Genomic DNA, 27,842 nt, shown 5'->3' with positions numbered 1-27,842 from the left:
CCTGTGACCACTGGCTTAACACTTCTGAAGCCAACCCAGTCTAGTTTAGATGGGGGAAGCCATTGTGATATAATGGGAAGTTGATAGTGACCAATGAGTTTATATTGTCCCTTGTGTCCATTATCAACCATGGAGGCAGACAATCTCAAAACTTCATAATCTTTAGCCATCAGCCCATCCTTAAACAGTGAGATGTGTGAATTCCACAAATGATGGTGAGATACCCTCACCTATGTCCATATTAAATTAGACAATCTCCAGAGACTTGATAATGTTTGTAGCCCAAATGCCAAGTCACATGATTAATGACCTCAACAACTTGTTTGCATCCAATTTTTTAAGGTATTGACTGAAAGGTCACAATATGACATGGCTGTGCTGGACATGAGAATTGTGATAGAGTATTCTCCAATTGGCTGGAAGGGTGCAGCTCCTAAAACACTTAAAAAAGCTCAATACCATCTCAAACAAGTTGCCAAATCTCCTTTAACAGCACATTCCAAACCTGCCGTCTCTACCACCCAGAAGGACAAAAGCAGCGGGCACTCGGAAATATCACTGCCTGCAAGTCCCCCTCCAAACAAAACCCCACCTTTAGAATGTTCTCCCTTGAGTCTCAGCCAATATTTATCCCCCAGTCAAAGTCATTAACAAAATCAGAGATTACCTGATCACTATCAGGCATTCTTTTCACTGGGACCACAAAATGTCGTATTTTCTACATGACATCAGCATTTACCCTTGAATAGTCCTTCATTAGATGTAAATGTGTTTGGGAGAACCCAACGTTGTGATAGGTGCTATATAAATGCAACTCTCATGGTACTTTCTTCATCGTGGGAGGAATGAGAGTGGACAAATTGATTAAATTAATACCATCGCAAATTAGATTTTTATGCACTTCACAAGGCATCAATGTTAACATTGGACCCATGGTTTGCGATCTAATATCACAGTGTCTGTCTTTAAAAGAAACTTGCATTTACGTAGCATCTTTCATAACACAAAATGGTCCAAGGTGCTTCACAAGCAATAGACTACTTCTTGAAGTTGTCGTCACTACTGTGATCCAGGAAATATGGCTGCCAATTTATGCACTGCAAACTCCCATCAACAACAATGTGCCAATGACTATATAATTATTTTGAGCTATTGTTAACTGAAGGATAAATATTAGCCAGGATACTAAAGAGGCCCCCGCTACTCTTGCCACCATGGGATATTTCCTGTGAGGGTAGACCTTGACAAAAATTATCACAACACCATAAACAGCAATGCGTATATAGAACTCACAGAGCGAGACTTTGGATTAGCACTATAGCAGTGTGTTTATCCTGTTATCCTTATACTTAGTCCTCTGACCTCAGTGCTGTAGGCTTTGGAAACAGAATGGCTTTGTTGCAAATTAGTGATCCATTTCGGTTCTCCTGTTATTAAAAAGAAATACTTGGTGCAAAATGAAATCGGCTGAATGTATTGAAACTATGAAGAGACCTTTGTTCAAAAGTTTCAACTCCAAGTATCGATCATCCAAGAACATTCATGTATTCTTTCCAGACCATTATTATTTGAGTTTGGCCAATTGATAGGATTTTGAATCTGTGTTCCAATTGAATGAGGCCAACAGTTCTGCTAATCTCGCACAAATGTAGGAGTTAAGGTAAGATGTTCCATGTGAGTGAACAGCAACACACAATGCAGTGGAACATCCAGTTACAGCGAAGTCAGCCTTTTCTCTACGATCAGCTATTCAAAGGTTTTGAAACTGAGTTCATCTGTGTTCACTGAAGTGTCAAATTAAAAACACAGCCATTCCCTGGATGTGAAGGAGGGACAATGAAGAGAAAAGGTATCCCTGACCCTTGTATATTTGCTCAGTCAACCGTTAAAATATATAGACATCATCTGCGAGGATAAATAAACACAACTGGCCTAATACATAAGCTGGAAATGTTTGAGGTTGACTAATACTGATATCCTCTACAGGTGGCAGGGTTCGCAAACTTCACATAAAAATATATGAAAATGAAATAGAGCAAAAACATTGATAAGGGGCAAGCTACAAGGGAGGTGAGGAATGGTTGCCTGGTTGCATGGTGCACTGCATTAAACACAGCTTTGAAGGAGGGTAGAATTGGGATGGGTGTGAGTGGATAGGCATATTTTTTTCTAAATTCAGTCAGTATAATTTTTTTTTTTTAATTTAGGAGTACCCAATTCATTTTTCCCAATTAAGGGGCAATTTAGCGTGTTCAATCCACCTACCTTGCACATCTTTGGGCTGTGAGGGTGAAACCCACGCAGACACGGGGAGAATGTGCAAACGGACAGTGATCCGGGGCTAGGATTGAACCTGGGACCTTGGCACCATGAGGTAGCAGCGCCACCGTGCTGCCCCAGTCAGTGCAATTAAATTACTTGCGAGCATGAAGCTTCTCTGTTGAAAGGTTGGTGAAGCAGATAGGTAAAATTTTTTTTTTTTAAGTAATGGAATAATAAAAAAAGGATTAGGGTTAGGCAAAAGAAAAATATGGCCAAGTGGGCATTCAAGTGTTTGAAAGGATATAGCTGAGAGGGCTATCATTAGATCAACTTGTTCATGTCAGGCTTGTTCACGAGTTGTGTGAAACAACAGCCATACCTTCCAGCACTTTCCTCATCCAGATTGGGGTAGTTCTTATCATCAAATTACTCTCTATCTGTGCCCTTCCTCCTCTGGTACTTTCCCCTCATACGACCATCTCTGCTTGTTCAACCCTTCTCGCCCACTTCATTTTAAATCGTCATTCATTATCACCCACCCACACACCATGCCAATTTTCACACTGAGATATCTTCATTGCTTTTCACTCTCAGTGACTTCTCATCCCCGATTTCAATCTCAATTCATCAATTTCTCCCCCTTCTGAGTTCACTGTACCTCTCCCTCCATGTAAATTCACAACCGTCTTGGCCATGACATCTCATGATGTCTTGCTACTTCCATAGGATCAATCAAAGATAAGACCATGTCTGATAATTTATTTTATTGTTCTCCACCCACATCCCACTTTCTCCTCCAAACTCTACTTTATTCTTTGACCTTCATCCAGGAAAATACTCCCAATTTTCTTAACAGCACTTTCAAAATTCAACTCTCTGGTCTTTGGCCTTCTGCTATTATTGCTGTGGGTCAATTCGCTCAGTTAGGCTGAATGGCTGGTTCGTGATGCGGAGCAACATCAATAGAGTGGGTTCAATTCCTGTAGCGGCTGAGGTTAATCATGACGGCCTTCTCAACCTTGCCCCTAGCCTGAGGTGTGGTGGCCCCCAGGTTGAATCACCACCAGTCAATTCTTAAAGCGGAGAGCAGCCTATGGTCCTTTGGGATTGTGGCGACATTTACATTTGCCATTATGTCTGTAACTGGCCTTGAAAGTCCGATCTCTGGAGGGTCAGGCTACAGAAGAAGCACTGCAGAACTCCCTGGAGGTCCCCACACTCGTACTGCATGGCAATTTCCCAGGATGTTTAAACTTCCGATGGACAATTTCTCTGCAACTGGAATTATCCGATACTCCAATATAAATTGGAGACTCTTGGCAGAATGTTTACCCAGGACGAGTAGAAGAATTAAAACCACAGGGTAACTATGGTACTGATCTGTCGACCCTCCACTGGATCTCCCCCTGTCCAACTACCCTTCTGGCTCCCTGATTACCCACACCCTGCCCGCCTCATCAACTACACCCCCTCTCCCTTACTCTCCCAAACCACTGACGCTCCCCTCACCTCCTCAATTCCCCCAACTGCCCAACTACCTTCCTGACTCACCGGTCTGACTCCATGACTCTCCTCCTGAAACCCCCCCCCAGACCCCGACTTTCCCGTCACCACCCAACTACCCTTCTACCACCCCCAACTGCCATCCTTACCCCCAATTACCCCCCACATCCTAACTACCCAAACATCACCCCACCACTCCCCCAACCCCCTCTGAACTACATCCCCACCCCTGACTATCCTCCAACCAACTCCCCCAATTACCCCACAGACCAGCTGACCTCCAAAACCACCCCCTAACTTCTCTTCCCCATGACCACTAGATCCCCCCCCCACCGCCCCCCCCCCCCCCCCCCTCCTCCCACAACCACCCTAACCCCTCATCCACTTACTTCATACACTTACCTTCTCCCTGGTTTCTCAAAATGGCTGGGACCATTAAACATATCACTTTATGGCAGCTACTGTTGTAAAAAGTGGGAGTGGTTTTACTTCACTGCCCTTGTGATGAAAAGTCTCCGGCTCAACCCGGAAGATTGGGCCAGATATTGCAGCTCCCGCCCTGGGTAAATAAAACAGAGCAGAATGACAATCCAACAGTAATTATCATCCGACAGGAGTTATGTGCCATTACTTACTTTCACCTTGTCACTCCTCCAGTAAAACCCTCAACCACAAGGGACTCAGACTTAAATGGTACAGCTGCCAATTGGGAGAATGCGCAAACTCCACACAGGTAGTCACCCAGGGCCAGAAATTGAACCCGAGTCCCTGGTAAAGTGAGGCAGCAGTGCTGACTACAGTGCCACCATACCGCCCTAACTATTGCCAGAGGTCAAAGGCAATTTATAACACTGGTAGCATTTCCCTGACTTTGTTTAACAACCTCAGTGGAGTTCTGAAATCAAATTCAATAGTTACAGTGACTGGCATTGAGGGAGGATCATGATTTCTAAAGGTCATATTGTGCATAAGTGACTTTTGGCTGTCCTGAACTGGAATCCATCTTCAAAGATTTAAATTAAGTCGAAATGTATTCAAAAAACACTCAGCTTTGTATCAAGGTGTGCAGCAATAGGAAAATAAAATGCCATAACGATTGTACATTTTGAACATGAACATTTGCTAAAAGCTTTCATTCTATTTTGCTTTGAAAAAAGGTGACTGCAGCTGTTCGGTTGTGAATGTGAGAAAAATTGATGCTTCCTTGATTTGTTATCTTCTTTGCCTGGTAGGATGTTATCGTACAAGGTCACATAATAATGCATTACTCACAGAGCTGCTGGCATATCAAGTATCTGTACACTTTAGCTCCCAATGGTAAAGGACGTGGTGATGGCAGCTGCAATTATTCAAGCATAGTCACTTCAAGTGACTACAAAGATATCTTAAGCTGTGGCTGTAGATAACTCGCTCTCCAAGAGAGTGCAATCAAATCATTGTTCCTTTCACTCCAGATTCTGGAGTGCTCTGGTGACTTGGAATCGTTTCTATTCATGGAGTAATATAATTTGATAGCCAACACTCAGCACAGACCTGTTCAAAAATCTTCAGCAATTATTGATTCATTTGTGCATATTTTCCTCTTTAGAGTAAACGGGCAAGATTCTCCACTCCCGCGCCGGTTGGGAGAATCGCCTGGGCCACCAAAATTTCCCGCGACGCCGGTCCGACGCCCTCCCGCGATTCTCCCAAGCGGCGGGAACGGCCCCGTCGAGTTCCACGGCCGCAGGCCAGAGAATCGCCGGAGACACCCAAAATAGCGATTCTCCGGCACCCCCGCTATTCTCAGGCCCAGATGGGCCGAGCGGCCAGGCCAAAACGGCGGGTTCCCCCCGGCGCCATCCACACCTGGTCGCTGCCGTCGGGAACAGCGCGGGAACGCTGGGGGAGCGACCTGCAGGGGGGGGGTGAAGGGGGGATCCTGCACCGGGGGGTACCTCAAATGTGGCATGGCCCGCGATCGGTGCTCACCAATCGTCGGGCTGTCCTCTCTGAAGGAGGACCTTCTTCCTTCCGCGGCCCCGCAAGATCCGTCCGCCATCATTCAAAGACTCAGAGAGGTCTGGGCAAGTGGATTCGGGGGGGGTGGGGGGGGGGGTGGGGGGGGGAGGGAGTTGGAGATTCTGGTTCAAGAGGCTTTCGGAGGCTTCAAGGAATGGGATGGGGGGGGGGGGGTTGCTGTTAGAATTACCTGAGAGGGGTACTACCAATGGACCTGGGGATCTAAAAGAGAGGTTCCCACCATTCCCCATCTCTTGCCTGACACCAGCCAGTCCAATTGGCATTGGCATCCCACACAGTGTAGGCCTACTCCCCATTGGGTAAAATACCGGTGGTGGTGGAATGAGGCCCTCTGACCATTAATTGATTACTTCTGGGCCTCAGTCGGTGCGAGGGCAGAAAAGCCTCTCAACATCCTCCCTGTCCCAACCCCCATCCCCGGTACAACAGGTCAGGAGTGGGCTGCTAGGCTGTGAGAAGATCACCTGATGGATTTAACATAAATTCCCCACCCCATCCCGCCCTCAATCCTGCTGGTGGAGGTGTGTAAGATCCAACCAAATGAGTCTTGAGTTGTGCCTGATGATACTAACTGAATGAATTCAGTTTGATTTGCCTACATTCTCCCTGAGAGCAAGTGCTTTTAATTGCAAATTAAAGTACATTTGTTGCATTTTCCAGACCTCAGTCATCCGATAAATATTTACTTGGGTGACACCTTAACTGCAAGAGCTGGGAGTACTCTATTTGCACAAAGCAGACTCTTTTAATCAACATCTCCACACAACCGTCTCAGAAGCTCTATAATCTGTGTAAATTCCAAATTCCTATGAGGTACAGCCCCCTGAAATGCTGTTTGACTCCACCTTCCTCCATCCTTTGACTTTTCCATTCAAATGGACTGCCCTCCAGGAAAATGACACGCTTCCTCCTGAAAAGCTCTCATGTATTCCATAGGTGCGGGTTTCAAAATCCCTTGGTGGGCTCACACTCCGAACACTTGCAATTAGTAGAAAACCTAAATGAACTGCTCAGGATGAAAGAAATTGGTCCAACAAATCAATCCCAGACCCAGTAATTCCTGATCAAACTTAAGACTCAAAGTTCCTCATGCCCCCACCAGTCTCAATTGATCCCTGCAGGCATCAGCTGTGCATAATATCTCCCGTTCTCCCTCTCACTAATTCAGTGCGACATCAACCCAGGAAGTCTAGGGCCATACTGGTCCCCGTTCACTTAAATTTATAACAGCCTCCCAAGCACTTGGTGAGCAGATTGCAGGGCTGAGATCTAAAACTATCATAAATTACTTTTACAATGAGAACCTTGAGGGAGACTGCTGTGTGCAAATTGGCTGCCATGTTTCCTACATTCCAACAATGATCATGCCTTATTAGCTTATAAACAGCCATCCTCAGGCCATGGAATGTGCTCTATAAATGAAAGCCTTTTTTTTACTAATCTTTTCGAAATGTGGGAACAGGAAAAGCTGTATAAGATTGTATAAGACTGAATGATATTGTTATATGTGGATTGTTGTTGTATGCGGTATGGTCACTTTAAGAGTTTGGTCACATGATAGTCCGTGATGCCATCAGCTAGTTGGCTAGCTTTGCCTAAGTTCACAGCCATCTAATAAACCTCTGTTGATTATTGTGTTCACCCATGTGCTTCAGCATTGCCATCTTTTATCTTGGGAGTACAATACAGAACAGATATCATCTATTATTTCCCAGTTAATGTAGCAGATGTAAAAACATGTGTTTTACATTTATATATATCACCATCTATCAACTTTCAACGATCTTATTATGAGCAGACTGCCTTGGCGTGGTGTTTTTTTGTGTAATTTATGTCGAGCTAACAGTACATCAAATATCCACGCCTATGAACAACAGGCAAAGAGGGTCACTGCCGTGAGAATGATAATGGTAAACAAATGTGAGAGAATAATTGTTGTACATGCATGGAAACAGGGGACACCCTCTATACCTGCAGAGTGCACTGAGAATTGGACATGTTGACAATTTGTTTTGAAAATTAAGACACGGAAAGAAATGAGCAAAGAAAAGGGCAGATTTCTTGATAAATTGGAATCGGATTCGCAGCAGTTGAGACTGATTTGTTTTTTTGATAACACCCTGATTAATTACAACTTCTGACATTTTTCCTTTACATAAAAACATTAATGGCATCTTACCCTTTTTCGGCAGAAAAAAAAAGCTGTGTAACACAAGGGCTACAAAAAGGTTTTCCTCAAAGGCGAGGAATAATAAAGATAATTTTACACATTGGGCGCAATTCACCAGAGAAATGTCTATATCCGGTTTCGGGCACATTTAGCGGGACTTTACTCAGCGCCTGCAGTGCCGAGAAACATCTCGCTATTTAACGGCATTTTGCTGGGTTTTTTTGGCCTCATTTAAGCTCGCCAGCAGGAAAGACTCCTCGTAGATCGGGGCGCTATTTGGGAAAGTTGCCCCGATCTTCCCATCCCTTTCAGGCCACCCCCCGCCTCATTTTCAACACCCCCCAACATCAGGGAGGCCCTAGGGCACACCCCTCACTCCCCTTCTACTGGGTAAGGCCCCCAGGCCCAATCTCTGGCATTGCCAACCTGGCACCTGGGCACCTTGGCACTGCCACCCTGGCACCCAGAAGTGCCCCTGCCAGCTTGACAGTGCCAACTGGCATCCTGGCAGGGCCAGACTCAAAGTGCTAAGGTGTCCAGGTGCCGTGGGGAATGCCGGTGTACTACCCTATTCTGTCCACAACCACCCAGGGGTCTCTAATGGCCTGAGAAAACCTCCTCATGGGCCATGCTTGTGAACCAGTACTTAACTGAGCTCTGCCGAGGCCTTGTAGGTGCAAAGGCTGAGTCCTGTGCGCCGGGAGAATCCAGCTCATTTGAATATGCTGATCTGGGCACACCCAATGAGGGCAAGATCCAGATCGCGGCGTCTCACGAGTTTCTGTTGGATCTCGCAAAACGCTTCGAATGTCGCAAAATACACAAGAGTCCTCTCGGGAGATTCACTGGCCTTGTCCTACACCAAGTCAGGCGTGATATGGCAGCTGAATTGCGCCCATAATGTGCCATTACCTGTGGAGGACTATGGCGGGAATGTTCCGACCATTGGCAGTCACATTTCCCAGCAGCAGCCTCACCTGTGAGTTTCCTGGCGGCATGTAATGCAAATAGGTCATGCATTGACTTAATTTTATTTATTTAATCCAAATTTTAAATGGGTTTTAACATTTAATTGCCCATACTAGTCTGTCCTGTCCATGTCAAGTGCAGCAAGTGTGGGTTCATGATTTGAGTGAGCTCGGAAGTCCAGTTGGGTTTGGTAGACAGATGAAGTGTGCTGGCTCAAAACCATAAGATATAGGAGCAGAAAAACCCTTCAATGCATTATTAATTAAAAATCTGTCTAACTCCTCAAATTTACTCCCTTTCCCAGCATCCACCACACTCTGTGATAGCAAATTCCACAGATTCACGACCCTTTGGGAGAAGTCTTTTCTCCTCATCTGTTTTATATTTGTTACCCCTTATCCTAAGTTCTAGAATGTCTCACAAGAGGAAGCATCCGCTTCACGTCTACTTTATCCATACCTTTTATCATCTTATATGCCTCAAGTTGATATCCCCTAATTTCTTCGGAACAACACTTCTTTACCTTTTATACTCAATTCCTTTAGCTATAAATGCCAAAATTCCATTTGCTTTCTTTATTACCGGCATTCTAGTTTTCTGCGACTCTTGCACAAGGACACCCCAAAGTCCCTCCACATTTAGATAACAAGCCCTGCCATTTTTCTGACCAAAATGGATGACTTCTCACTTATCCATGTTAAACTCCATCTGCCACATTTTGGCCCATTCACCTGACCTATCTATATCCATTTATAAGGTTCTTATTTCCTCATTGCCACTTATTGTCCAATTAGATAGGGTGGACATCAGATGGCGATGGCTAGCATGAGGGAACATAGCTTTAAATTGAAGGGAGATAGATATAGGACAGATATCAGAGGTAGGTTCTTTACTCAGAGTGTAGTAAGGGCGTGGAATGCCCTGCCTGCAACAGTACTGGACTCGCCAACATTACGGTCATTTAAATGGTCATTGCATAAACATATGGATGATAAGGGAATAGTGTAGATGGGCTTTAGATTGGTTTCACAGGTCGGCGCAACATCGAGGGCCGAAGGGCCTGTACTGCGCTGTAATGTTCTATGTGGTGGCTTCAATGGGAAATCCCATTGATAAGCTGCAGGAATAGAGAATCCCACCAATGAACGGCACCCCCCCCCCCAATAAAATGCAGCTGGGGGGGCTGAAGAACCCCCGCCTTATATTTCCTCTGAAGTGGGAGATGGTGCTGTAGTGGTAATGTTACTGGATTTATGATCCAGGGACTGAGGTTAATGTTTCGGGGACATTGGTTCAAATCCTAGAGCAGCTGCTGGAATTTAGACTTCATTAATGGAATCTGGAAGTAAAAGCTCGTCTCAGTACTGGTGACCATGAAACAATCAGCGGTTGTTGTTAAAATCCCATCTGGTTCACTAATGCTTTATAAGAAAGGAAATCTGCCATCCCTATCTGTCCTGTCCCACCTGTTACTCCAGATTCCACAGCAATGTGGTTGACTCATAACTGACCTCTGAACCTACTAGGCCCTCAGTTCAAGGGCAATTCGGGATGGGAAACAAATGCTGGCCTTGCCGGTAACATCCACGTCCCATGAAAGAATAACATTTGTTTTGTAAAATGACACTAATTTCAAATTAAAGTTCAAGTGCAACTTGCTTACCCCAAATTCAATGACTTACCTTCTTAGGATTCTTGCGACTTCAAAACCCTTTGCATTCTGTATAAGCCTCTCTGTTCCAAAATGTGAAAAGTTATAACCGCCTTAATTTAATGCCGCAAATTCAGGTTTTAGTTGACAGTTAATGCGATAGCTGTCATCTCAAAGATAAAATTTGCATTTATTTTGTTTCTTCCTTATGGTTCAGCATTGCAATTGAGAAAAATTAGACTAATACTTTTTTTTTTAACCATCATTTGGTAAGCCTAAAAAGAGGGATCCTGGTCACTTTAAATGAAATCTAGATGTGTCAAATCTTGGGTGTTTCCAGCAAACCGTTGTTTTCAGTGTAAGTCATCACTGTTCTTGTGTGTACAATCAACAATTGAAAATCCAGTTCTCCATATTTCAATGGATTTGTGCAGATTTTGTAATTTAAGATTTGCCTTAAAGACAGCCATTTTGAGTATTTTTTAATACTGTAAACCAAGGTACTGATGACTATTCTTTCAAGGAGGTTGCCTTCCAGAGTCAACTAACCAGGTAGAATTTATTTCTGATCCCTCCTAAATGAAGATGTGGGGTGGGATTCTGCAGCCATGCCCGCCTGAAGACCGGAAATTCTCGCCTGACGTCAATGGACATTCATATGGTTCACCTCCCGCTTGTGGTGATCTTGCGGTGGGCGTGGCGGAAGAATCCGGCCCATGGATCTGCTGTTAAAAGCCGTAAAGGTTATTGGACATTCTGCGTGGGATTCTCTGTTCACACCGGCGGGATAGTCTGGTCCCGCTGCAGTAAATGGGAGGCTTGACTGAGCGCCAGATTCTCCGTTCCCTCGGTAGCGGTGGCACTGGTTTCGGAGAATCCTGGCCTAAATGCGCCTAATTCATGAATTCACTTTATTTACATTTTGAGCATTTCATCTTGCAGTGCAAACTGCAAGTGACTTAATGACTCAATTGACAATTCTGGATGAATACTGTTGCCAGTGAAACGTGAGGTCAGGAATACATTGCAGATTAGAAAGATACCGTGATACCTCTCAGTTTATGTCCAGAAAAGAAACTAGTCTCCCACATATTAGGTCACAATATGTTAATGATTCTGATGCTTTTGCCTCCACTGCTCTAACAATTAATCCATCCCTACCCCCCTCCCCCCGCACTGCTTTAAAAAGGAATCCACTCCTCTCTCTCTCTCTCTCTCTCTCTCTCCACCCACCCCCCCCCCCCCCCCACCCACCCGCCTCACCTCCCCGCATGCAGTTTTACAGTGGATAAAGCAAGCAGCAGCAAGTCTTCTATAACTGGCCACTAGGTGGCCCATAAGACCAGTCAAGGGTGTTTCTTGTGGTTGCCCTCTAGACGGCATGCCCACAAAGACTCATCATAGTGTGGCACCAGGGTGGACCAAGGAACCCAACTCGGTTTTATTTTTGTCACTCTAAATGAAGGACTCCAGGTAGCGCCATTTGTAATGACTTAGAACAGTGTAGATGCTGGGAGGATGTTTCGGCTGGCTGGGGAGCGCAAAACTATGGGTCAATGTCGAGGACCCGTGTTTGATCCCGGCCCCGGGTCACTGTCCTTGTGCATATTCTCCCCGTGTCTGCATGGGTTTCACCTCCACAACCCAAAGATGTGCAGGATGGTGGATTGGCCATGCTAAATTGACCCTTAATTGGGTACTTTAAATTTATTTTTAAAAACTATGAGTCACTGCCTCACAATGAGGGGGGGAGGACTTAGTTGAGGAGAAATATATTCACTCAAAGGGCTGTGAATCTGTGGAATTGTCTGCCGTGAGGAGTTGTGGATGGATCAGGAGTTGAGTACATTCAAGAGAAACGTCAATGGAAATTTGGATAAGAAGTGAATGAAGGAGATGGGGATTGTAGGGAGAGTTCAAGTCAAGGAGCAGGCTAAAAGGGCTTAATGTCATACCCGTGTTCCAGGCCATCCTGGGACCATTGCCAAAGTCTCCAGCAGTAGAAAAATGAATGAGGTTGTTATGGTGTGAATGAGCTCATTTTCTGTGAAGGAACATTAGCCTCCATTTTCCCATGGCTGAAACTGATCATTTGTCATCGGTAAGAAAGTGGGTGTGAACTGGTGTTAACACTCGATAGGACAACATTAGAATACTAGAGTAATAAAAGCAGAAAATACTGGAAATACTCACTGGGTCAGGTTGCATCTGTGGAGTGAGAGACGGAGTGGATCGGATGAAGTTTGGCAGCCCATTGAGGATGTTCTGGGAGGTGGGAAGGATGGCAAAAACGAGATGAGAATGCATTGGGTGGTGAGTCTGTCGTCCACCTCTGCAGCAACTGGACAAATGGCAGACAGGCTGTCTGCTGGGAACTCAAATGAGCCACTTAAATGGCCAATCTGCTGCTTTATTGCCAGTGACATGGGGGGGAGCGGGGGGGGGGGGGGCTGATAGGGGGGGTGTTGGCATGCCTGGCGTTGTGTGAGGGATCATCCAATCATCCAGTGAAATCTAGTGGCCTCAATGGGCTTCCATCGAGAGGCCCTCCAATGGCAATGGACACCCTCGTCACAATGGCACCGCATGTCCTCAGTGAAACCACACCCTTTCCCTAAGAACAATGGAGCCTGCTTGGGCCCTGGCATCCCCAGACCTCACTTACTCTCTGAGGGCATATGGCCATCGCTGCCACTCTGCTATCCTAAGCAGGGTCAGCTCGCACCTTTGACATCAGCGGTGAGAGACGAGCAGTCCTGGTAAATTTAGCCCAATGTTTCAGGCTTATGTTCTTAACCCTATTTCTTTCCCCACAGTTCCTGTCAGACTGCTGGGTGTTTCCAGCATTTTCAGATTTTCCTTTTCAGATTTCCAGCAAATACGATATTGTGCTGCTGTAAGATAATACAAGTGTATTGAGCGAGCATACTATCACAAATAATAGGATCCATAACAAAGGATCCTTCAAATCTATTCGCAGTCAAAATATTGAAACCTACAACTAGGGATTTCAATACTCTTTCATCAATATTCAGAGGTAAATCTTTAGAATAATATTTTTGATCTTGCAATCAAGTTCCTATGGTTTATTTCAGAGTATAAAATGGCAGGAAGGAACAAGGCAGAAAATCATTATTAAAAATAGACAGAAGGTGATGTTTAGTTCAATGAGCATTATTCAGGAAAGCAAGAGATCGTGGAAGAAACAGTTGTGTTTTGGCGAAAATCATTAGAAGCAGTGGGTTTTCCCCGTTAGCAATTGTAGATCATTATACAATCGACTGGAAGCCACGAAGGCTGTGAGTCAATATAGAGGAGAAAATGGCCAAGTGTAAGAGATGCAGTTCAACCTATTCACTGGACTGATAGTAAAAATCTGCCATTAACTCGTTTGTTCTGTGTTTACAATTTCCCCAACTATTTCCCTCATGCTCCGCATCAAGCAGTACTCCTGAAGGTGATCTTTTGCTCCCAATGTACCGAAGAGTGGCCTTACATACACAACACCTGACAATCAGCATTGCCCATGGGTTGAATGGAAACACTTGTTACTGTATTCTTTTTGGATACACCACAAAGGGGTGGAAATTCACCTTGCGCAGTGACACAAAGATGAATAGTATTGGATCAACGGCCTATGATAGGCAGTGTCTGATATTCAATTCTACTGACGACAGTGGAATTGAATCTGAGACACTGTGTACAGTCGGCGGTCAATCTGATATCATCCATTTTGTGCTACTGCCCAATAATTTTTTTAATTCTTTTACGGGATGTGACCATCCCTGACTAGGCCAGCATTTATTGCCCAGTCCTAATTGCCCTTGAGCAGATGGTGAGCCATCTTCTTGAACCGCTGCTGTCCGTGTGGTGTTGGTACACCTAAACTGCTGTTAAGTCCCAGGATTTTGACTCAGCGCCGGTGAAGAAACAGCGAGATACTTTCAAGTCATGATGGTGAGTGACATGGAGGGAAGTGCAGGTTCTGCTGTTTTCTGTGGCATAGATTGAGGCTTAGACGTTCAGGGCTACGGTGACGTTGATGGTCACCTGGAATGGGTAACCTCCTCCTCCACGTAGTTCCAAGTCAGGAGAGACATGCCACACGTGCCGCAACTTATCCTTGTTGAGGAGGAGCCTCCTGCGGCACACGCTTTCCGTCATTTGTTCGAACGACAAACAGCCTACATGGTTCCAAGTCCGCATGGACGTGGCACAAGTCTGCATCATCTCCTTAATGAGGCGGAGCCTCCTGCAGCACACGCTGTTTGTCAATTTTTTGAAAGATCGGCAATCCCTATACACCTTGGGCTGTTGCTGGCCTCTCCCTGGGTTCCTCCCTGGCCTGATGGGCAGCGGGGTCTTCAGGGTGTGGGATGGGGTCCTGCATATGGGCCGCCGCCTCAAACCTCTGTCGAAGCTGCTGCCACCTCTTCTGGCACCTGGTCGCCTGGCCTTCCAGCAGCACCGCAAGGGCAGCTTCCGCGAGGTCCAAGATATCATCCATTTCATGTAATATCTGTAAGGAATAGGAAAGGGTGTGAGACTGACAACCAGTGGGGTCTTTCTCCCTGGACCTTCCATTGCCCCGTGGCTCCGCCACTCCGTTCCCCCATTGCACTTTGAATGTATGAATAAACCAATCCTATGAGTTCATCCCACCTCAAGTTCACTGTGGGGTTATTTATAGAGAATTGGATCACACCAAAACAGAGGAGTTGGGAAACACACCATCACTTTTCAAGTGGGAAGCAAATCAAAACATTTTTCTGCTTATAGATGGATAGTGAGAGGGGAACTCAGTGTTGTTTAAATTAACCCTCCTCCTGTCCTTGACAGAAGAAATTTGTTACAATCTGCACTTCCTGAAAGGGCATAAGAAGCAAATTGAAACTTTCAGAAGAGAAGAAAAAATTGCAATGCTGTGGGAAAAGAAAAGGGAGGTGGGATTAATTTGATATTTCCTTCAAGAAGGATCACAGACATGAGGATTCCTTCTGTACTGCACAATTATATGCTCTTCCACCTGCACGTATCCGAGAAAACCATTTTTATTGGCCAAATGGAGCAAATTATTTGTCACACTGGGGATGTCAATTACAAAGCTACCATTTAAAATGTGTTAACTTTGTCAACTATTTTGTGAATGTCAGCACTTGCACTTTGAAAGGCTCTGCTGATTTTAGATAAACTCAGATCTTCAAACTGTGATGGAGGTAGCTTGAAATCACCATCAGCCGTTGCCAGCACTGCTACCTTAAGGGAAACAGTTGGAAGGTAGAGGGAAGGATTCTCGCATAATAGGACTCTGTCCCCAAACCAGCATAAAAATGCTGGAGTTTTACTCTGGAGATTCCTGCAAAAAAGATCAGCTAATTCAATGACCTGTAGGGACCCAGAGTAATTCACGCAGCTTTAGCTCCGGATAAGGGCCCCCATACTTCCGGTTTTGAGTCCGTGAATGCGCACGGCGGTGGCCTCTAGAGGCTGCGCCGAGCACCATGGCAGACTCGGACCACGGAGGCAGATTGAAAACGTAGACCCCCCAATTGGCCGCGCGCCCGAAGATCTGACCGCGCGGATATTAACCCCGGCTGACTATACGGCCCTCCCGGGTGTCCACTCCCCCACTCAGCACGTGAGCATCCCGACTGACAATAGCAGGATAATTCCACGCCATCGGGAACTCGGCCGGTTGGGAGCGGAGGATCGATGGGCGGGTCTCTATCAATGTGCCCCCAACCGCTCGACGTACTCTGCAATCACGCCGATTCTCGGGTCCCGGAGAATCACCGGACCTGATTTCAGTGTGATATTGGATTCTCCGCCCCCGCGCCGAATGCGATTTCGGCGGGCAACCATGGAGAATCCAGCCCAGAGACGTGAGGCAGCTTTGGGCTGCAGCCTTGATGCACTATCATTTACGACGAGACGAGAGTACAGAGTAATCGAGGCTTTATTACACAGAGATGCGTGGCCTCCTACAGCAGCTGACGAAATGGCTGCTGTTCGGAGAGCACACACATTTATACTCTGCCTACTGGGCGGAGCCAGCAGGCAGGGATCTACCCCCGTACCTGTAGTACAGGGGCCTTACCGTAATTCCCATATATACAATATAATACAACAGTGGTGACTACCACATTCACCCCCTGTTAAAAATGAGTCCAGCGGGGGTGGTGGGAAACTATATACATACAGATTAATTTTAAAACTACAGAGAAGGTTACACATTGAGACGATCGGGTGCCTTGATCTGTCATTGAGAGCGCCACAGTGCTGGTGGCGACTCAGGCGCGGCTTGGTCTTTGGTGACTCTGGGAGCGTGTCGAAATCCTCTTCATCCCTGGGTGAGGGCAAGGGGAGGACGGATTGTCCTGGAGTGGGGGCTGCGGTGGGATGCGCCGGGGGAAGGGAGGGTGACGCCGGTGTTTTGTTATGTTTCCTTTGTAACATAAGTGGCTTCCTTGTGTTGCATTTGTCAAGGAAGGTCGAGACGTGTAAATAACTTCAACTCATTTATTTACACTATGTACACTTTTATAACTTGAGTTCAACACTACTGTTAATCCTATTGTAGCTACCTAAACTGACTAACCAGCTGCTGTCTTCCACGTGGTGGGTGTGATAATGAATCAACCCTGTGCCTCTCCTCACTGACTGTCTCCACTGGCCGTAGGGGGCTGATCATCTGTGTGGTGTCCTTTATGTATGGGTTGGTGTAATGCCCCCCTGTGGTCGTGTCACCTCCTTGTGTATCGTGAATGTCCATTGGTCGCCTCCCATCTAACTTATCTATTGGTTGAGTGTGTGTGTGTGATGTTTCTGGTGCTTCCTCTAGTGTCTGTCTAGCTTACATGTATTTACAGTGATGGACAGCACCACATCCTCCCCTTTTTATATGTTTATATTTTCTGTACACTTTACGAAAAACTGAACAAAGAACAGGTAGAGAAGGTAAGGTATATACAAGTCATGGGAACGGTGATTAAACAATAAGTCCAAATCATTCATGTGAGTCCATAAACCATCAAACATCATGGTCAAATGTCTCTCTTGGTTATGAACGCCATCAACAGGAACCAAGAAGTGGTCGAATCACTGCACTGTCCGATTTGGAGTCTTTTTCTTTTTTTCTTTTTATGTTTGTGGTGGTGCTGTCGGATGGCATCTTGTAGTTGATAGGTCGTTGACATTGAAGAGGTACCATCAACAGTATCATTCGAGGTCATGGATGTGCCAGATGTTGAAGTCGGATGAGACTGTGCATACTGGTTCTGGCCACATGATGTGCTGGAAGGGTGATTCTGCTGAGAAGCGTTGAAGCATGTCGATTTGGAGACAGAATTGCTGCTCGCATCAATGTCTGGTGATGGTGTGAAACTAGAACCTTGCATCTGATAGGAATATGCTGTCTGGCCAGGCTGTGGTGCAGCAAATCCTGGGCAGTAACTAAGGCACCCAGTCTGTAGTGCAGATTGCGCTGGCGGTAGTCCTCCTTCGGTCTTGATTCCCTTAGTGGGCAATCCGTAGTGCTGGCCTGTTTGAGAATATGCTGCATAGACTGCTGGCTGCTGCAGGCTTGAATACTGGGTTTGTCCAGCATGAGCTGTCATTGGCCGCACTGTCGGTGTGGAACAAATGTGTGGACATAGCTGTGGTGAAAATTGGTGTATTCCTCTTGGACTGTAGCTGCTGCTTGTTATTGCTGACCCAGTGTGATTGTCACGTGATCCATCTCCTGTCGTTGTGGCATCTGCTGTCACCCTGAGCGTGCCATCACTGAGGTTGCGACACTGCCTGTCTGGAGTAAAGTCTGGCTTACGTGAATCAGAGTCGGCGTTTGGTTGCTCCCCATCTGGAGTCTGGTCTGTTTTTTGTTGATGCTCCCCGTCCGGAGTCTTAGCAGGTTCACTGGAGTCAGCTGAGATTTCTTGAAGCTGCACGTCTGGAGTCGGAACATGCAGGAATGCATTGACTAGTGGAGAGGTTCGAGCAATTGAGGGTGGAAGTAGTGTGGTGTCACCGGAGTCACCAGTGGTCTCACAGTGATCGTCGAGTGTCTCTGTATGCACTAGCTGAGGTCTGTCACTTTGCACCTTTTGCATGGGAAGTGGGATGCTGTCGTCACTCGTTTCACATACCGTGGGTAGAACCTCAGTAGCTGCTTGCTGTTCACTGGGGTTGGGTAAATTGTCGGAGTTTTCATCTGGTGGTGCAAACAATGTGGGTGGACTGTCATTGTCTTGCCGTTGTCCTTCATTTGGGCTTTTCTTCTTTGGAATTTTAAATCTTCCCCCAGACATTACAGAACCTTGTTCATTTCCCTCAATTTCTCCCTAATGTAGGGCATCAAATGTTAGATCCAATGTTTCTTTCGTCATTGTACTAGTTTCCAAAGAACAGTCCGTTTCAATTTTCTTCTCAGTTACTTCATATGCATCCTTTTCTAATGTACATGCCTTCATAGTCTCTGGCTCTGATTTTGCTGGGACTGGCACAGTCACAGTCTCTCTTTTACTGTTCTCAATTGCCCACATTCTACTCCCCAGACATAAATGCTTAATCTCTGGAGTTAATGTGGTACAATGGATAATTGTGTCGACCTTATCTGCATCTTCACCATCACTGGAAAGCACAATTGGTTCACTTGAAACTGTTGCGGGTTTTAAGTGCTTTATCTGGCTACTTGATGTCGGTGTCCTCAGGATTCTTGCTCCAATGTTCTGCTCATTTATCAGTGGAGTGTGCAGAGGTTCAATGCGATTAATATTACCATCAGGGGTTGAAGAGTCATTACTGACTAACTGCTGGTCTCTGTAGTTGGGACTTTGTGGTTTTGCGTTGAAGGGAGACAGTTGTCCCTGCTGTAGATATGATTCAGGTTGTGGTATTTCCATTAAATGAGGATCAATGTCTTGTCCATTTTTTCGATTCGTACAAAAGCAATGGCAATTTTCAGTCTGCTCCTTGCAAGTTAGACAGACAAGCAATTTCTTTAGCAAGTCCTCAGCATCCTTTTGTGACTGTGCAGCATTATTAATATCTCTTTGGCTAGAATGATCCTGAAGGTCAGCGCGTAATCCTTTTTTCTTCGGGCTTGGAAGAGGCGCTTCTTTTGGCTTGTCTTCATTTGGGCTTGAACAGTCATCAGCGCTGTGCCCTTCAGTGTAGCATGATAGACCGTCATGGTCGTCCTGCTGTGCAATGGAGCGTGGTAGACTGTTATAGCCTTCTTGCTGTTTACGTGAGCATGGCAGAGTTGCATCATCTGCCGCTAGTTGGTCAGAGGAGGTTGCTAGACCCTCATGGTCTTGTTCCTGCAAGGACTGCGCATCGGAGTCATGCGTTTCTGCAATTGTGGAGTCTGTCCACGAGCTTGCTATGGAGTCTTGTGACACTGGAGTCACGTCTTGTTCCTGCAAGGACTGCGGTGTGGAGTCTTGCATGTCTTCTTTCGCAGAGTCGGGAACCCTGAGCGGGGCGTGGACCACGCTCTGTGTGGCAGCAGGCCGCTCTCTGTGGGCTTGTACCGCTTTCTGTCTCTTAATTTCAGGCTGCAGCATCATCCTGCACTGATGAGTTGGGATGTCATATCTGCTGGGTTGAAGATCCTCAAATCCGAAAAGTGAATCCGCATCTGCGTCGGATTCAATGCGGGGGTCGCCAATGTGCAACACGAAAGGTTCGTCCGGGTCGTAGTCGTCTAGGACCATGGAGCTGTCATTGGGCTCGCGAGGTCCAGAAAAAATGTAAAGATCGGTATCGAAGTAATCAAGGTCGGAATCATCGGTTTGTGCGTAGGTAACTGCTTGTTGCAGGGTTCTTCAGAGGTTAAATTCATTTCCTGGTTCAATTTGAGGCATTGTGCTGTCATTCCAGGTGAAGGAAGGTTGTTTTACAGCTTTAAAAGATGTTTTCTTTGATTTGGGACGTTTTCCCTTTAAATTGGATTTGGGACGTTTCCCCTTTAAATTGGTGCGGTCTGGGGCCTCTGACGTCATGACGCGCGTGACGTTGCACGTAGGAAGCGATTGCGCATGCGCAGATCACTGTTCCTTTACCGATGGCCGTTTTCTTGATTGCGCATGCACGGCGTCTCGCGCATGCGCAAACGAACCTTCCGGTTCTGCGCACTTCTCGCGCAACTGCGCTAGTGTAGTCCCTTTAGCAAGATGGCCGCCGACCTCGACCCAAATCGCACTCTGGTCTGGGATTTCGGCCTCGAGGTGAGTACTGGCGCTTCTCTTACCTTTCCTTGCCGATTGGAGTGTGTTTTCCTCACAGTATTTGCCGAATTTGGCCAGGACTGCCTGGAAGTCGTACCTGTTTTGCCCCTTGGAGAACTTGAATTTTTAAAAGATTTCTTCTGCTCTTGCAACGGCGATGGTGAGGAGAAATGCTACTTTTTCATTATCGGCCAGGTCTTGAAGTTCGGCTGCCACCAGGTAGAATTCAAACGCCTGCCGGAATCGCTGCCAGTTCTCGCGGAGATCGCCGTGGCACTGGAGCGGCTGCGGAATCGGGAGCCCGTACATCTTGCCTGGGTATTGCTGGTTGTCACTCTACGCTGAGGTATGGCTGTCTGGATTTTAAGCAGGTCATGCCTGGTACCATGTTTTGTTATGTTTCCTTTGTAACATAAGCGGCTTCCTTGTGTTGCATTTGTCAAGGAAGGTCGAGACGTGTAAATAACTTCAACTCATTTATTTACACTATGTACACTTTTATAACTTGAGTTCAACACTACTGTTAATCCTATTGTAGCTACCTAAACTGACTAACCAGCTGCTGTCTTCCACGTGGTGGGTGTGATAATGAATCACCCTGTGCCTCTCCTCACTGACTGTCTCCACTGGCCAAAGGGGGCTGATCATCTGTGTGGTGTCCTTTATATATGGGTTGGTGTAATGCCCCCCTGTGGTCGTGTCACCTCCTTGTGTATCGTGAATTCCATTGGTCGCCTCCCATCTAACTTATCTATTGGTTGAGTGTGTATGTGTGATGTTTCTGGTGCTCCCTCTAGTGTCTGTCTAGCTTACATGTATTTACAGTGATGCACAGCACCACAGCCAGGGCAGAGGGGGTGGTGTGTGGGGACCCAGCTTGTGCCAGATCCCTGAGGGAGACTGTGTCTTGGCGGGCGTCGGGGTACGCTACGTAGGCGTACTGCGGGTTATCGTGGAGTAGCTGTGCCCTCTCAACCAACGGATCTGCCTTGTGGAGCCGCACGTGCTTGCAGAGGAGTACGGGTCCTGGAGCTGCCAGCCACGTTGGGAGGAAAACCCTGGAGGTGGACCTCCTGGAGAAAGCAAGGAGACGTTCATGGGAAGTTTTGTTTGTCGCGGTGCACAGGAGTGACCAAATGGAGTGAAGAGCGTCGGGGAGGACCTCCTGCCAGCAGGAGGCCAGTAAGGCGTCTGGACCATGGGGCCAGCTGGACGGCCCTCCAGACCGTCCCATTCTCCCGCTCCACCTGCCTGTTTCCCCTGGGGTTGTAGTTGGTCATCCTGCTCGAGGCAATGCCCGTGTTGAGCAGGTACTGGCGCAGCTCATCGCTCATAAATGAGGATCTCCTGTCACTGTGGACGTAGGCAGGGAAACCGAACAGAGCAAAGATGGTGTTGAGGGCTTTGATGATGGTGGCAGACGTCATATCGCGGCATGGGACGGCGAAGGGGGATCGGGAATACTCGTCAACCACAGTAAGAAAGTACGTGGTGCGGTCGGTGGCGAGGAGGGGCCCTTTGAAGTCCACGCTGAGGCATTGAAAGGGGCGGGAGGCCTTCACCAGGCGCGCACGGTCTGGCCGGTATAAGTGCGGTTTACACTCCGTGCAGACCTGGCAGTCTCTGGTGATAGTCCTTAATTCCTGGATGGAGTCGGACAGATTGCGGGCCTTAATGAAGTGGTAAAACCGGGTGACTCCTGGGTGACAGAGATCGTCGTGTAGGGTCCGGAGTCGATCCACTTGTGCGCTGGCACATGTACCTCGGGATAGGGCATCGGGGGGAACGTTGAGTTTACCGGGGCGATACAAAATCCCATAATTGTAGGTGGCGAGCTCGATCCTCCACCTCAAGATTTTATCATTTTTGATCTTACCCCGCTGTATGTTGTTAAACATGAAGGCAACCGACCGTTGGTCAGTGAAGAAAGTGAATCTCCTGCCGGCCAGGTAATGCCTCCAATGTCGCACAGCTTCAACGATCGCTTGGGCCTCCTTTTTGACGGAGGAGTGCCGAATTTCGGAGACATGGACGGTGCGAGAAAAGAATGCCACGGCGTGCCTGCCTGGTTGAGGGTGGCGGCCAGAGCGACGTCTGATGCATTGCTCTCGACTTGGAAGGGGAGCGTCTCGTCGACCGCATGCATCGCGGCCTTGGCGATGTCAGCCTTGACAAGGTTGAAGGCCTGGTGAGCCTCAGCTGTCAGTGGGAAAGCGGTGGATTGAATGAGTGGGCGGGCCTTGTCCGCATAGTTTGGGACCCACTGGGCGTAATACGAAAAGAATCCCAGGCATCGTTTGAGGGCCTGAGGGCAGTGGGGGAGGGGGAGTTCCATGTGGGGGCGCATGCGGTCGGGATCGGGGCCTAGATCTCCGTTCTGGACCACATAGCCGAGGATGGCTAATCGGTTCGTGCTGAACACGCACTTCTCCTTGTTGTAAGTTAGGTTGAGGAGTGTGGCGGTGTGGAGAAATTTGGAAAGGTTAGCGTCGTGGTCCTGCTGGTCGTGGCCGCAGATGGTGACGTTGTCCAGGTACGGGAAAGTGGCCCGCAGCCCGTACGGTCAACCATTCGGTCCATCTCCCGTTGGAAGACCGAGACCCAGTTGGTGACGCCGAACTGAACCCTAAGGAAATGGTAAAGGTGGCCGTCTGCTTCAAACGCAGTGTATGGGCGGTCCGCCTTACGGATGGGGAGCTGGTGGTAGGCAGATTTCAGGTCCACTGTTGAGAAAACCCGGTACTGTGCAATCTGATTGACCATATCAGATATGCGTGGGAAGGGGTACGTGTCGAGCTGCGTGTACCGATTGATGGTCTGACTATAGTCAACGACCATCCTGTTTTTCTCCACAGTTTTCACCACGACCACTTGGGCTCTCCAGGGGTTGTTGCTGGCCTCGATGATACCTTCCCTCAGCAGCCACTGGACCTCAGACAGAGCCAATAAAAGTAACTGACTAAACCTGCAAATGTTGAAGAGATTGATATTCAAGCAAACTAACACTGATAATCAATAGTGGTTCGCAAAATAGTCAGTGTGATATGGGCTTTATTAAAAATGGAAAAAGGCGGACTTCCGGGTGCGGCGATGACCAGCTGAGTCGCACGTTTCGGCAGCTCCCTGTGAAACGGACTTTTGGGCTCTTGATAGGAGCCCCAACGGCAATTTTGATGGCTAAAAACACTGTGCGGTAAACCAGAAGGGAATCCCCCCTGGATACGGATGGAAAAAGGAGGAGAAAGTGGCCAGATTGCAGTGGATCCTTTAGAACAGCGGCAAGGAAGGCAAGCAAAAACCAAGATGGCGTCGGAAGGTGGCAGTTTAACATGAGGCCCTAAACAACAAGAGTTCTTGAAATGCTGTGTGGAAGAGATCAAAAAGGAAATGAAGAAAGAGCTGTTGGCCCCGATACTACAGGCGATCGAAGGGCTAAAGGAGGAACAAAAGACCCAGGAGCGGGAGCTTCGGGTCGTGAAGGCAAAGGCAGCCGAGAATGAGGACGACATACAGGGCCTGGTGGTGAAGACGGAGACGCAGGAGGCACATCAGAAACGATGTGTGGAAAGGTTGGAGGCACTGGAAAACAACGCAAGGAGGAACAACCTGAGGATTCTTGGTCTTCCTGAAGGTGTGGAGGGAGCGGACGTCGGGGCATATGTGAGCACGATGCTGCACTCATTAATGGGAGCGGAGGCCCCGGCGGGTCCGTTGGAGGTGGAGGGAGCATACCGAGTGATGGCGCGAGGATCGAGAGCAGGAGAAATTCCCAGAGCCATAGTGGTGAGATTCCTCCGTTTTAAGGATAGAGAAATGGTCCTTAGATGGGCGAAGAAAACTCGGAGCAGTAAATGGGAGAACGCGGTGATCCGCGTTTATCAAGACTGGAGTGCGGAGGTGGCAAGAAGGAGGGCGAGCTTTAATCGGGCCAAGGCGGTGCTTCATAAAAAGAAGATAAAATTTGGAATGCTGCAACCGGCAAGACTGTGGGTCACATATCGAGGGAGGCACCACTACTTTGAGATGGCGGATGAAGCATGGACTTTTATTGTGGAAGAAAAACTGGAATGAGCGGGTTATTAAAAAGAACGTTCGAACAAAGTGGTGGGGCGAATGTGGGGGGCAAAGAGGGGTTTTATGTACTAATCCTGCGATGTGGTAACTTTTCTCTCTCCCACAGGTGGTGATGGGGGGAGGAGGGGAGGTGGAGGAGATGGGGCGTTGGCCATTGGGGGCGGGGCCAAGGGAGAAGCGCGGGCTTGGTTCCCGCGCTATGATAATCATGGCGGGAATAGAGAAGCAGGAAGGAGGGGGCGTCGCACGGTGCGAGCCGAGGTCACGGGGGGAAGCCGAGGTCAGCCAGAGTTTGCTGACTTCTGGGAGCAACATCGGGGGAGTAATTACGCTAGCGGGGGATCTAGCGGGGGGGGTGGGAGGGGGGAATTACTGGGTTGCTGCTGCTGGGGAGAGGGGGGAGCTGGTATGGGAGAGGATGGGCGGGGGGGCACCGCCTGGGGGAGATACAGCTGCGTGGGAACCGGGTGAGGAGCTGGAAAAAGGTGATGGCTAATCGACAAGGGGGGGGGTAGGAAGCCCCCCAACTCGGCTGATCACGTGGAACGTGAGGGGCTGAACGGGCCGATAAAGAGGGCACGGGTACTCGCACACCTTAAGAAACTTAAGGCAGATGTGGTTATGTTACAGGAAACACACCCGAAACTGATAGACCAGGTTAGGCTACGCAAAGGATGGGTGGGGCAGGTGTTCCATTCGGGGCTAGATGCGAAAAACAGGGGGGTGGCTATATTAGTGGGGAAGCGGGTAATGTTCGAGGCAAAGACTATAGTGGCAGATAACGGGGGCAGATACGTGATGGTGAGTGGCAAACTACAGGGAGAGACGGTGGTTTTGGTAAACGTATATGCCCCGAACTGGGATGATGCCAATTTTATGAGGCGGATGCTAGGACGCATTCCGGATCTAGAGATGGGAAAGCTGATAATGGGGGGAGATTTTAATACGGTGTTGGAACCAGGGCTGGATAGGTCGAAGTCCAGGACTGGAAGGAGGCCGGCAGCAGCCAAGGTACTTAAAGATTTTATGGAGCAGATGGGAGGTGTAGACCCGTGGAGATTTAGCAGACCTAGGAGTAAGGAGTTCTCGTTTTTCTCCTATGTCCATAAAGTCTACTCGCGAATAGACTTTTTTGTGCTGGGTAGGGCATTGATCCCGAAGGTGAGGGGAACGGAGTATACGGCTATAGCCATTTCGGATCACGCTCCACACTGGGTGGACTTGGAGATAGGGGAGGAAACAGGAGGGCGCCCACCCTGGAGAATGGACATGGGACTAATGGCAGATGAGGGGGTGTGTCTAAGGGTGAGGGGGTGCATTGAAAAGTACTTGGAACTCAATGATAATGGGGAGGTCCAGGTGGGAGTGGTCTGGGAGGCGTTGAAGGCGGTGGTTAGAGGGGAGCTGATATCAATAAGGGCACATAAAGGGAAGCAGGAGAGTAAGGAACGGGAGCGGTTGCTGCAAGAACTTTTGAGGGTGGACAGACAATATGCGGAAGCACCGGAGGAGGGACTGTACAGGGAAAGGCAAAGGCTACATGTAGAATTTGACTTGCTGACTACAGGCACTGCAGAGGCACAATGGAGGAAGGCACAGGGTGTACAGTACGAATATGGGGAGAAGGCGAGCAGGTTGCTGGCACACCAATTGAGGAAAAGGGGAGCAGCGAGGGAAATAGGGGGAGTGAGGGATGAGGAAGGAGAGATGGAGCGGGGAGCGGAGAGAGTGAATGGAGTGTTCAAGACATTTTATAAAAAATTATATGAAGCTCAACCCCCGGATGGGAGGGAGAGAATGATGGGCTTCTTGGATCGGCTGGAATTTCCCAAGGTGGAAGAGCAGGAAAGGGTGGGACTGGGAGCACAGATCGAGGTAGAAGAAGTGGTGAAAGGAATTAGGAGCATGCAGGCGGGAAAGGCCCCGGGACCGGATGGATTCCCAGTCGAATTCTATAGAAAATATGTGGACTTGCTCGCCCCGGTACTGACGAGGACCTTTAATGAGGCAAAGGAAAGGGGACAACTGCCCCCGACTATGTCTGAAGCAACGATATCGCTTCTCTTAAAGAAGGAAAAGGACCCGCTACAATGCGGGTCCTATAGACCTATTTCCCTCCTAAATGTAGATGCGAAGGTCCTGGCCAAGGTAATGGCAATGAGAATAGAGGAATGTGTCCTGGGGGTGGTCCACGAGGACCAAACTGGGTTTGTGAAGGGGAGACAGCTGAACACGAATATACGGAGGTTGTTAGGGGTAATGATGATGGCCCCACCAGAGGGAGAAACGGAGATAGTAGTGGCGATGGATGCCGAGAAAGCATTTGATAGAGTGGAGTGGGATTATTTGTGGGAGGTATTGAGGAGATTTGGTTTTGGAGAGGGGTATGTTAGATGGGTGCAGCTGTTGTATAGGGCCCCAGTGGCGAGCGTGGTCACGAATGGACGGGGATCTGCATATTTTCGGCTCCATAGAGGGACAAGGCAGGGATGCCCTCTGTCCCCATTATTGTTTGCACTGGCGATTGAGCCCCTGGCGATAGCGTTGAGGGGTTCCAAGAAGTGGAGGGGAGTACTTAGGGGAGGAGAAGAACACCGGGTATCTTTGTATGTGGACGATTTACTACTATACGTGGCGGACCCGGCGGAGGGGATGCCAGAAATAATGCGGATACTTGGGGAGTTTGGGGATTTTTCAGGGTATAAATTGAACATGGGGAAAAGTGAGTTGTTTGTGGTGCATCCAGGGGAGCAGAGTAGAGAAATAGAGGACCTACCGTTGAGGAAGGTAACAAGGGACTTTCGTTACCTGGGGATCCAGATAGCTAAGAATTGGGGCACATTGCATAGGTTAAATTTAACGCGGTTGGTGGAACAGATGGAGGAGGATTTCAAGAGATGGGATATGGTATCCCTGTCACTGGCAGGGAGGGTGCAGGCGGTTAAGATGGTGGTCCTCCCGA

This window comes from Scyliorhinus torazame, chromosome 21, assembly GCF_047496885.1.
Source record: "Scyliorhinus torazame isolate Kashiwa2021f chromosome 21, sScyTor2.1, whole genome shotgun sequence".
In the NCBI taxonomy this organism is placed as follows: Eukaryota; Metazoa; Chordata; class Chondrichthyes; order Carcharhiniformes; family Scyliorhinidae; genus Scyliorhinus; species Scyliorhinus torazame.
This window is presented reverse-complemented; position numbering follows the sequence as displayed.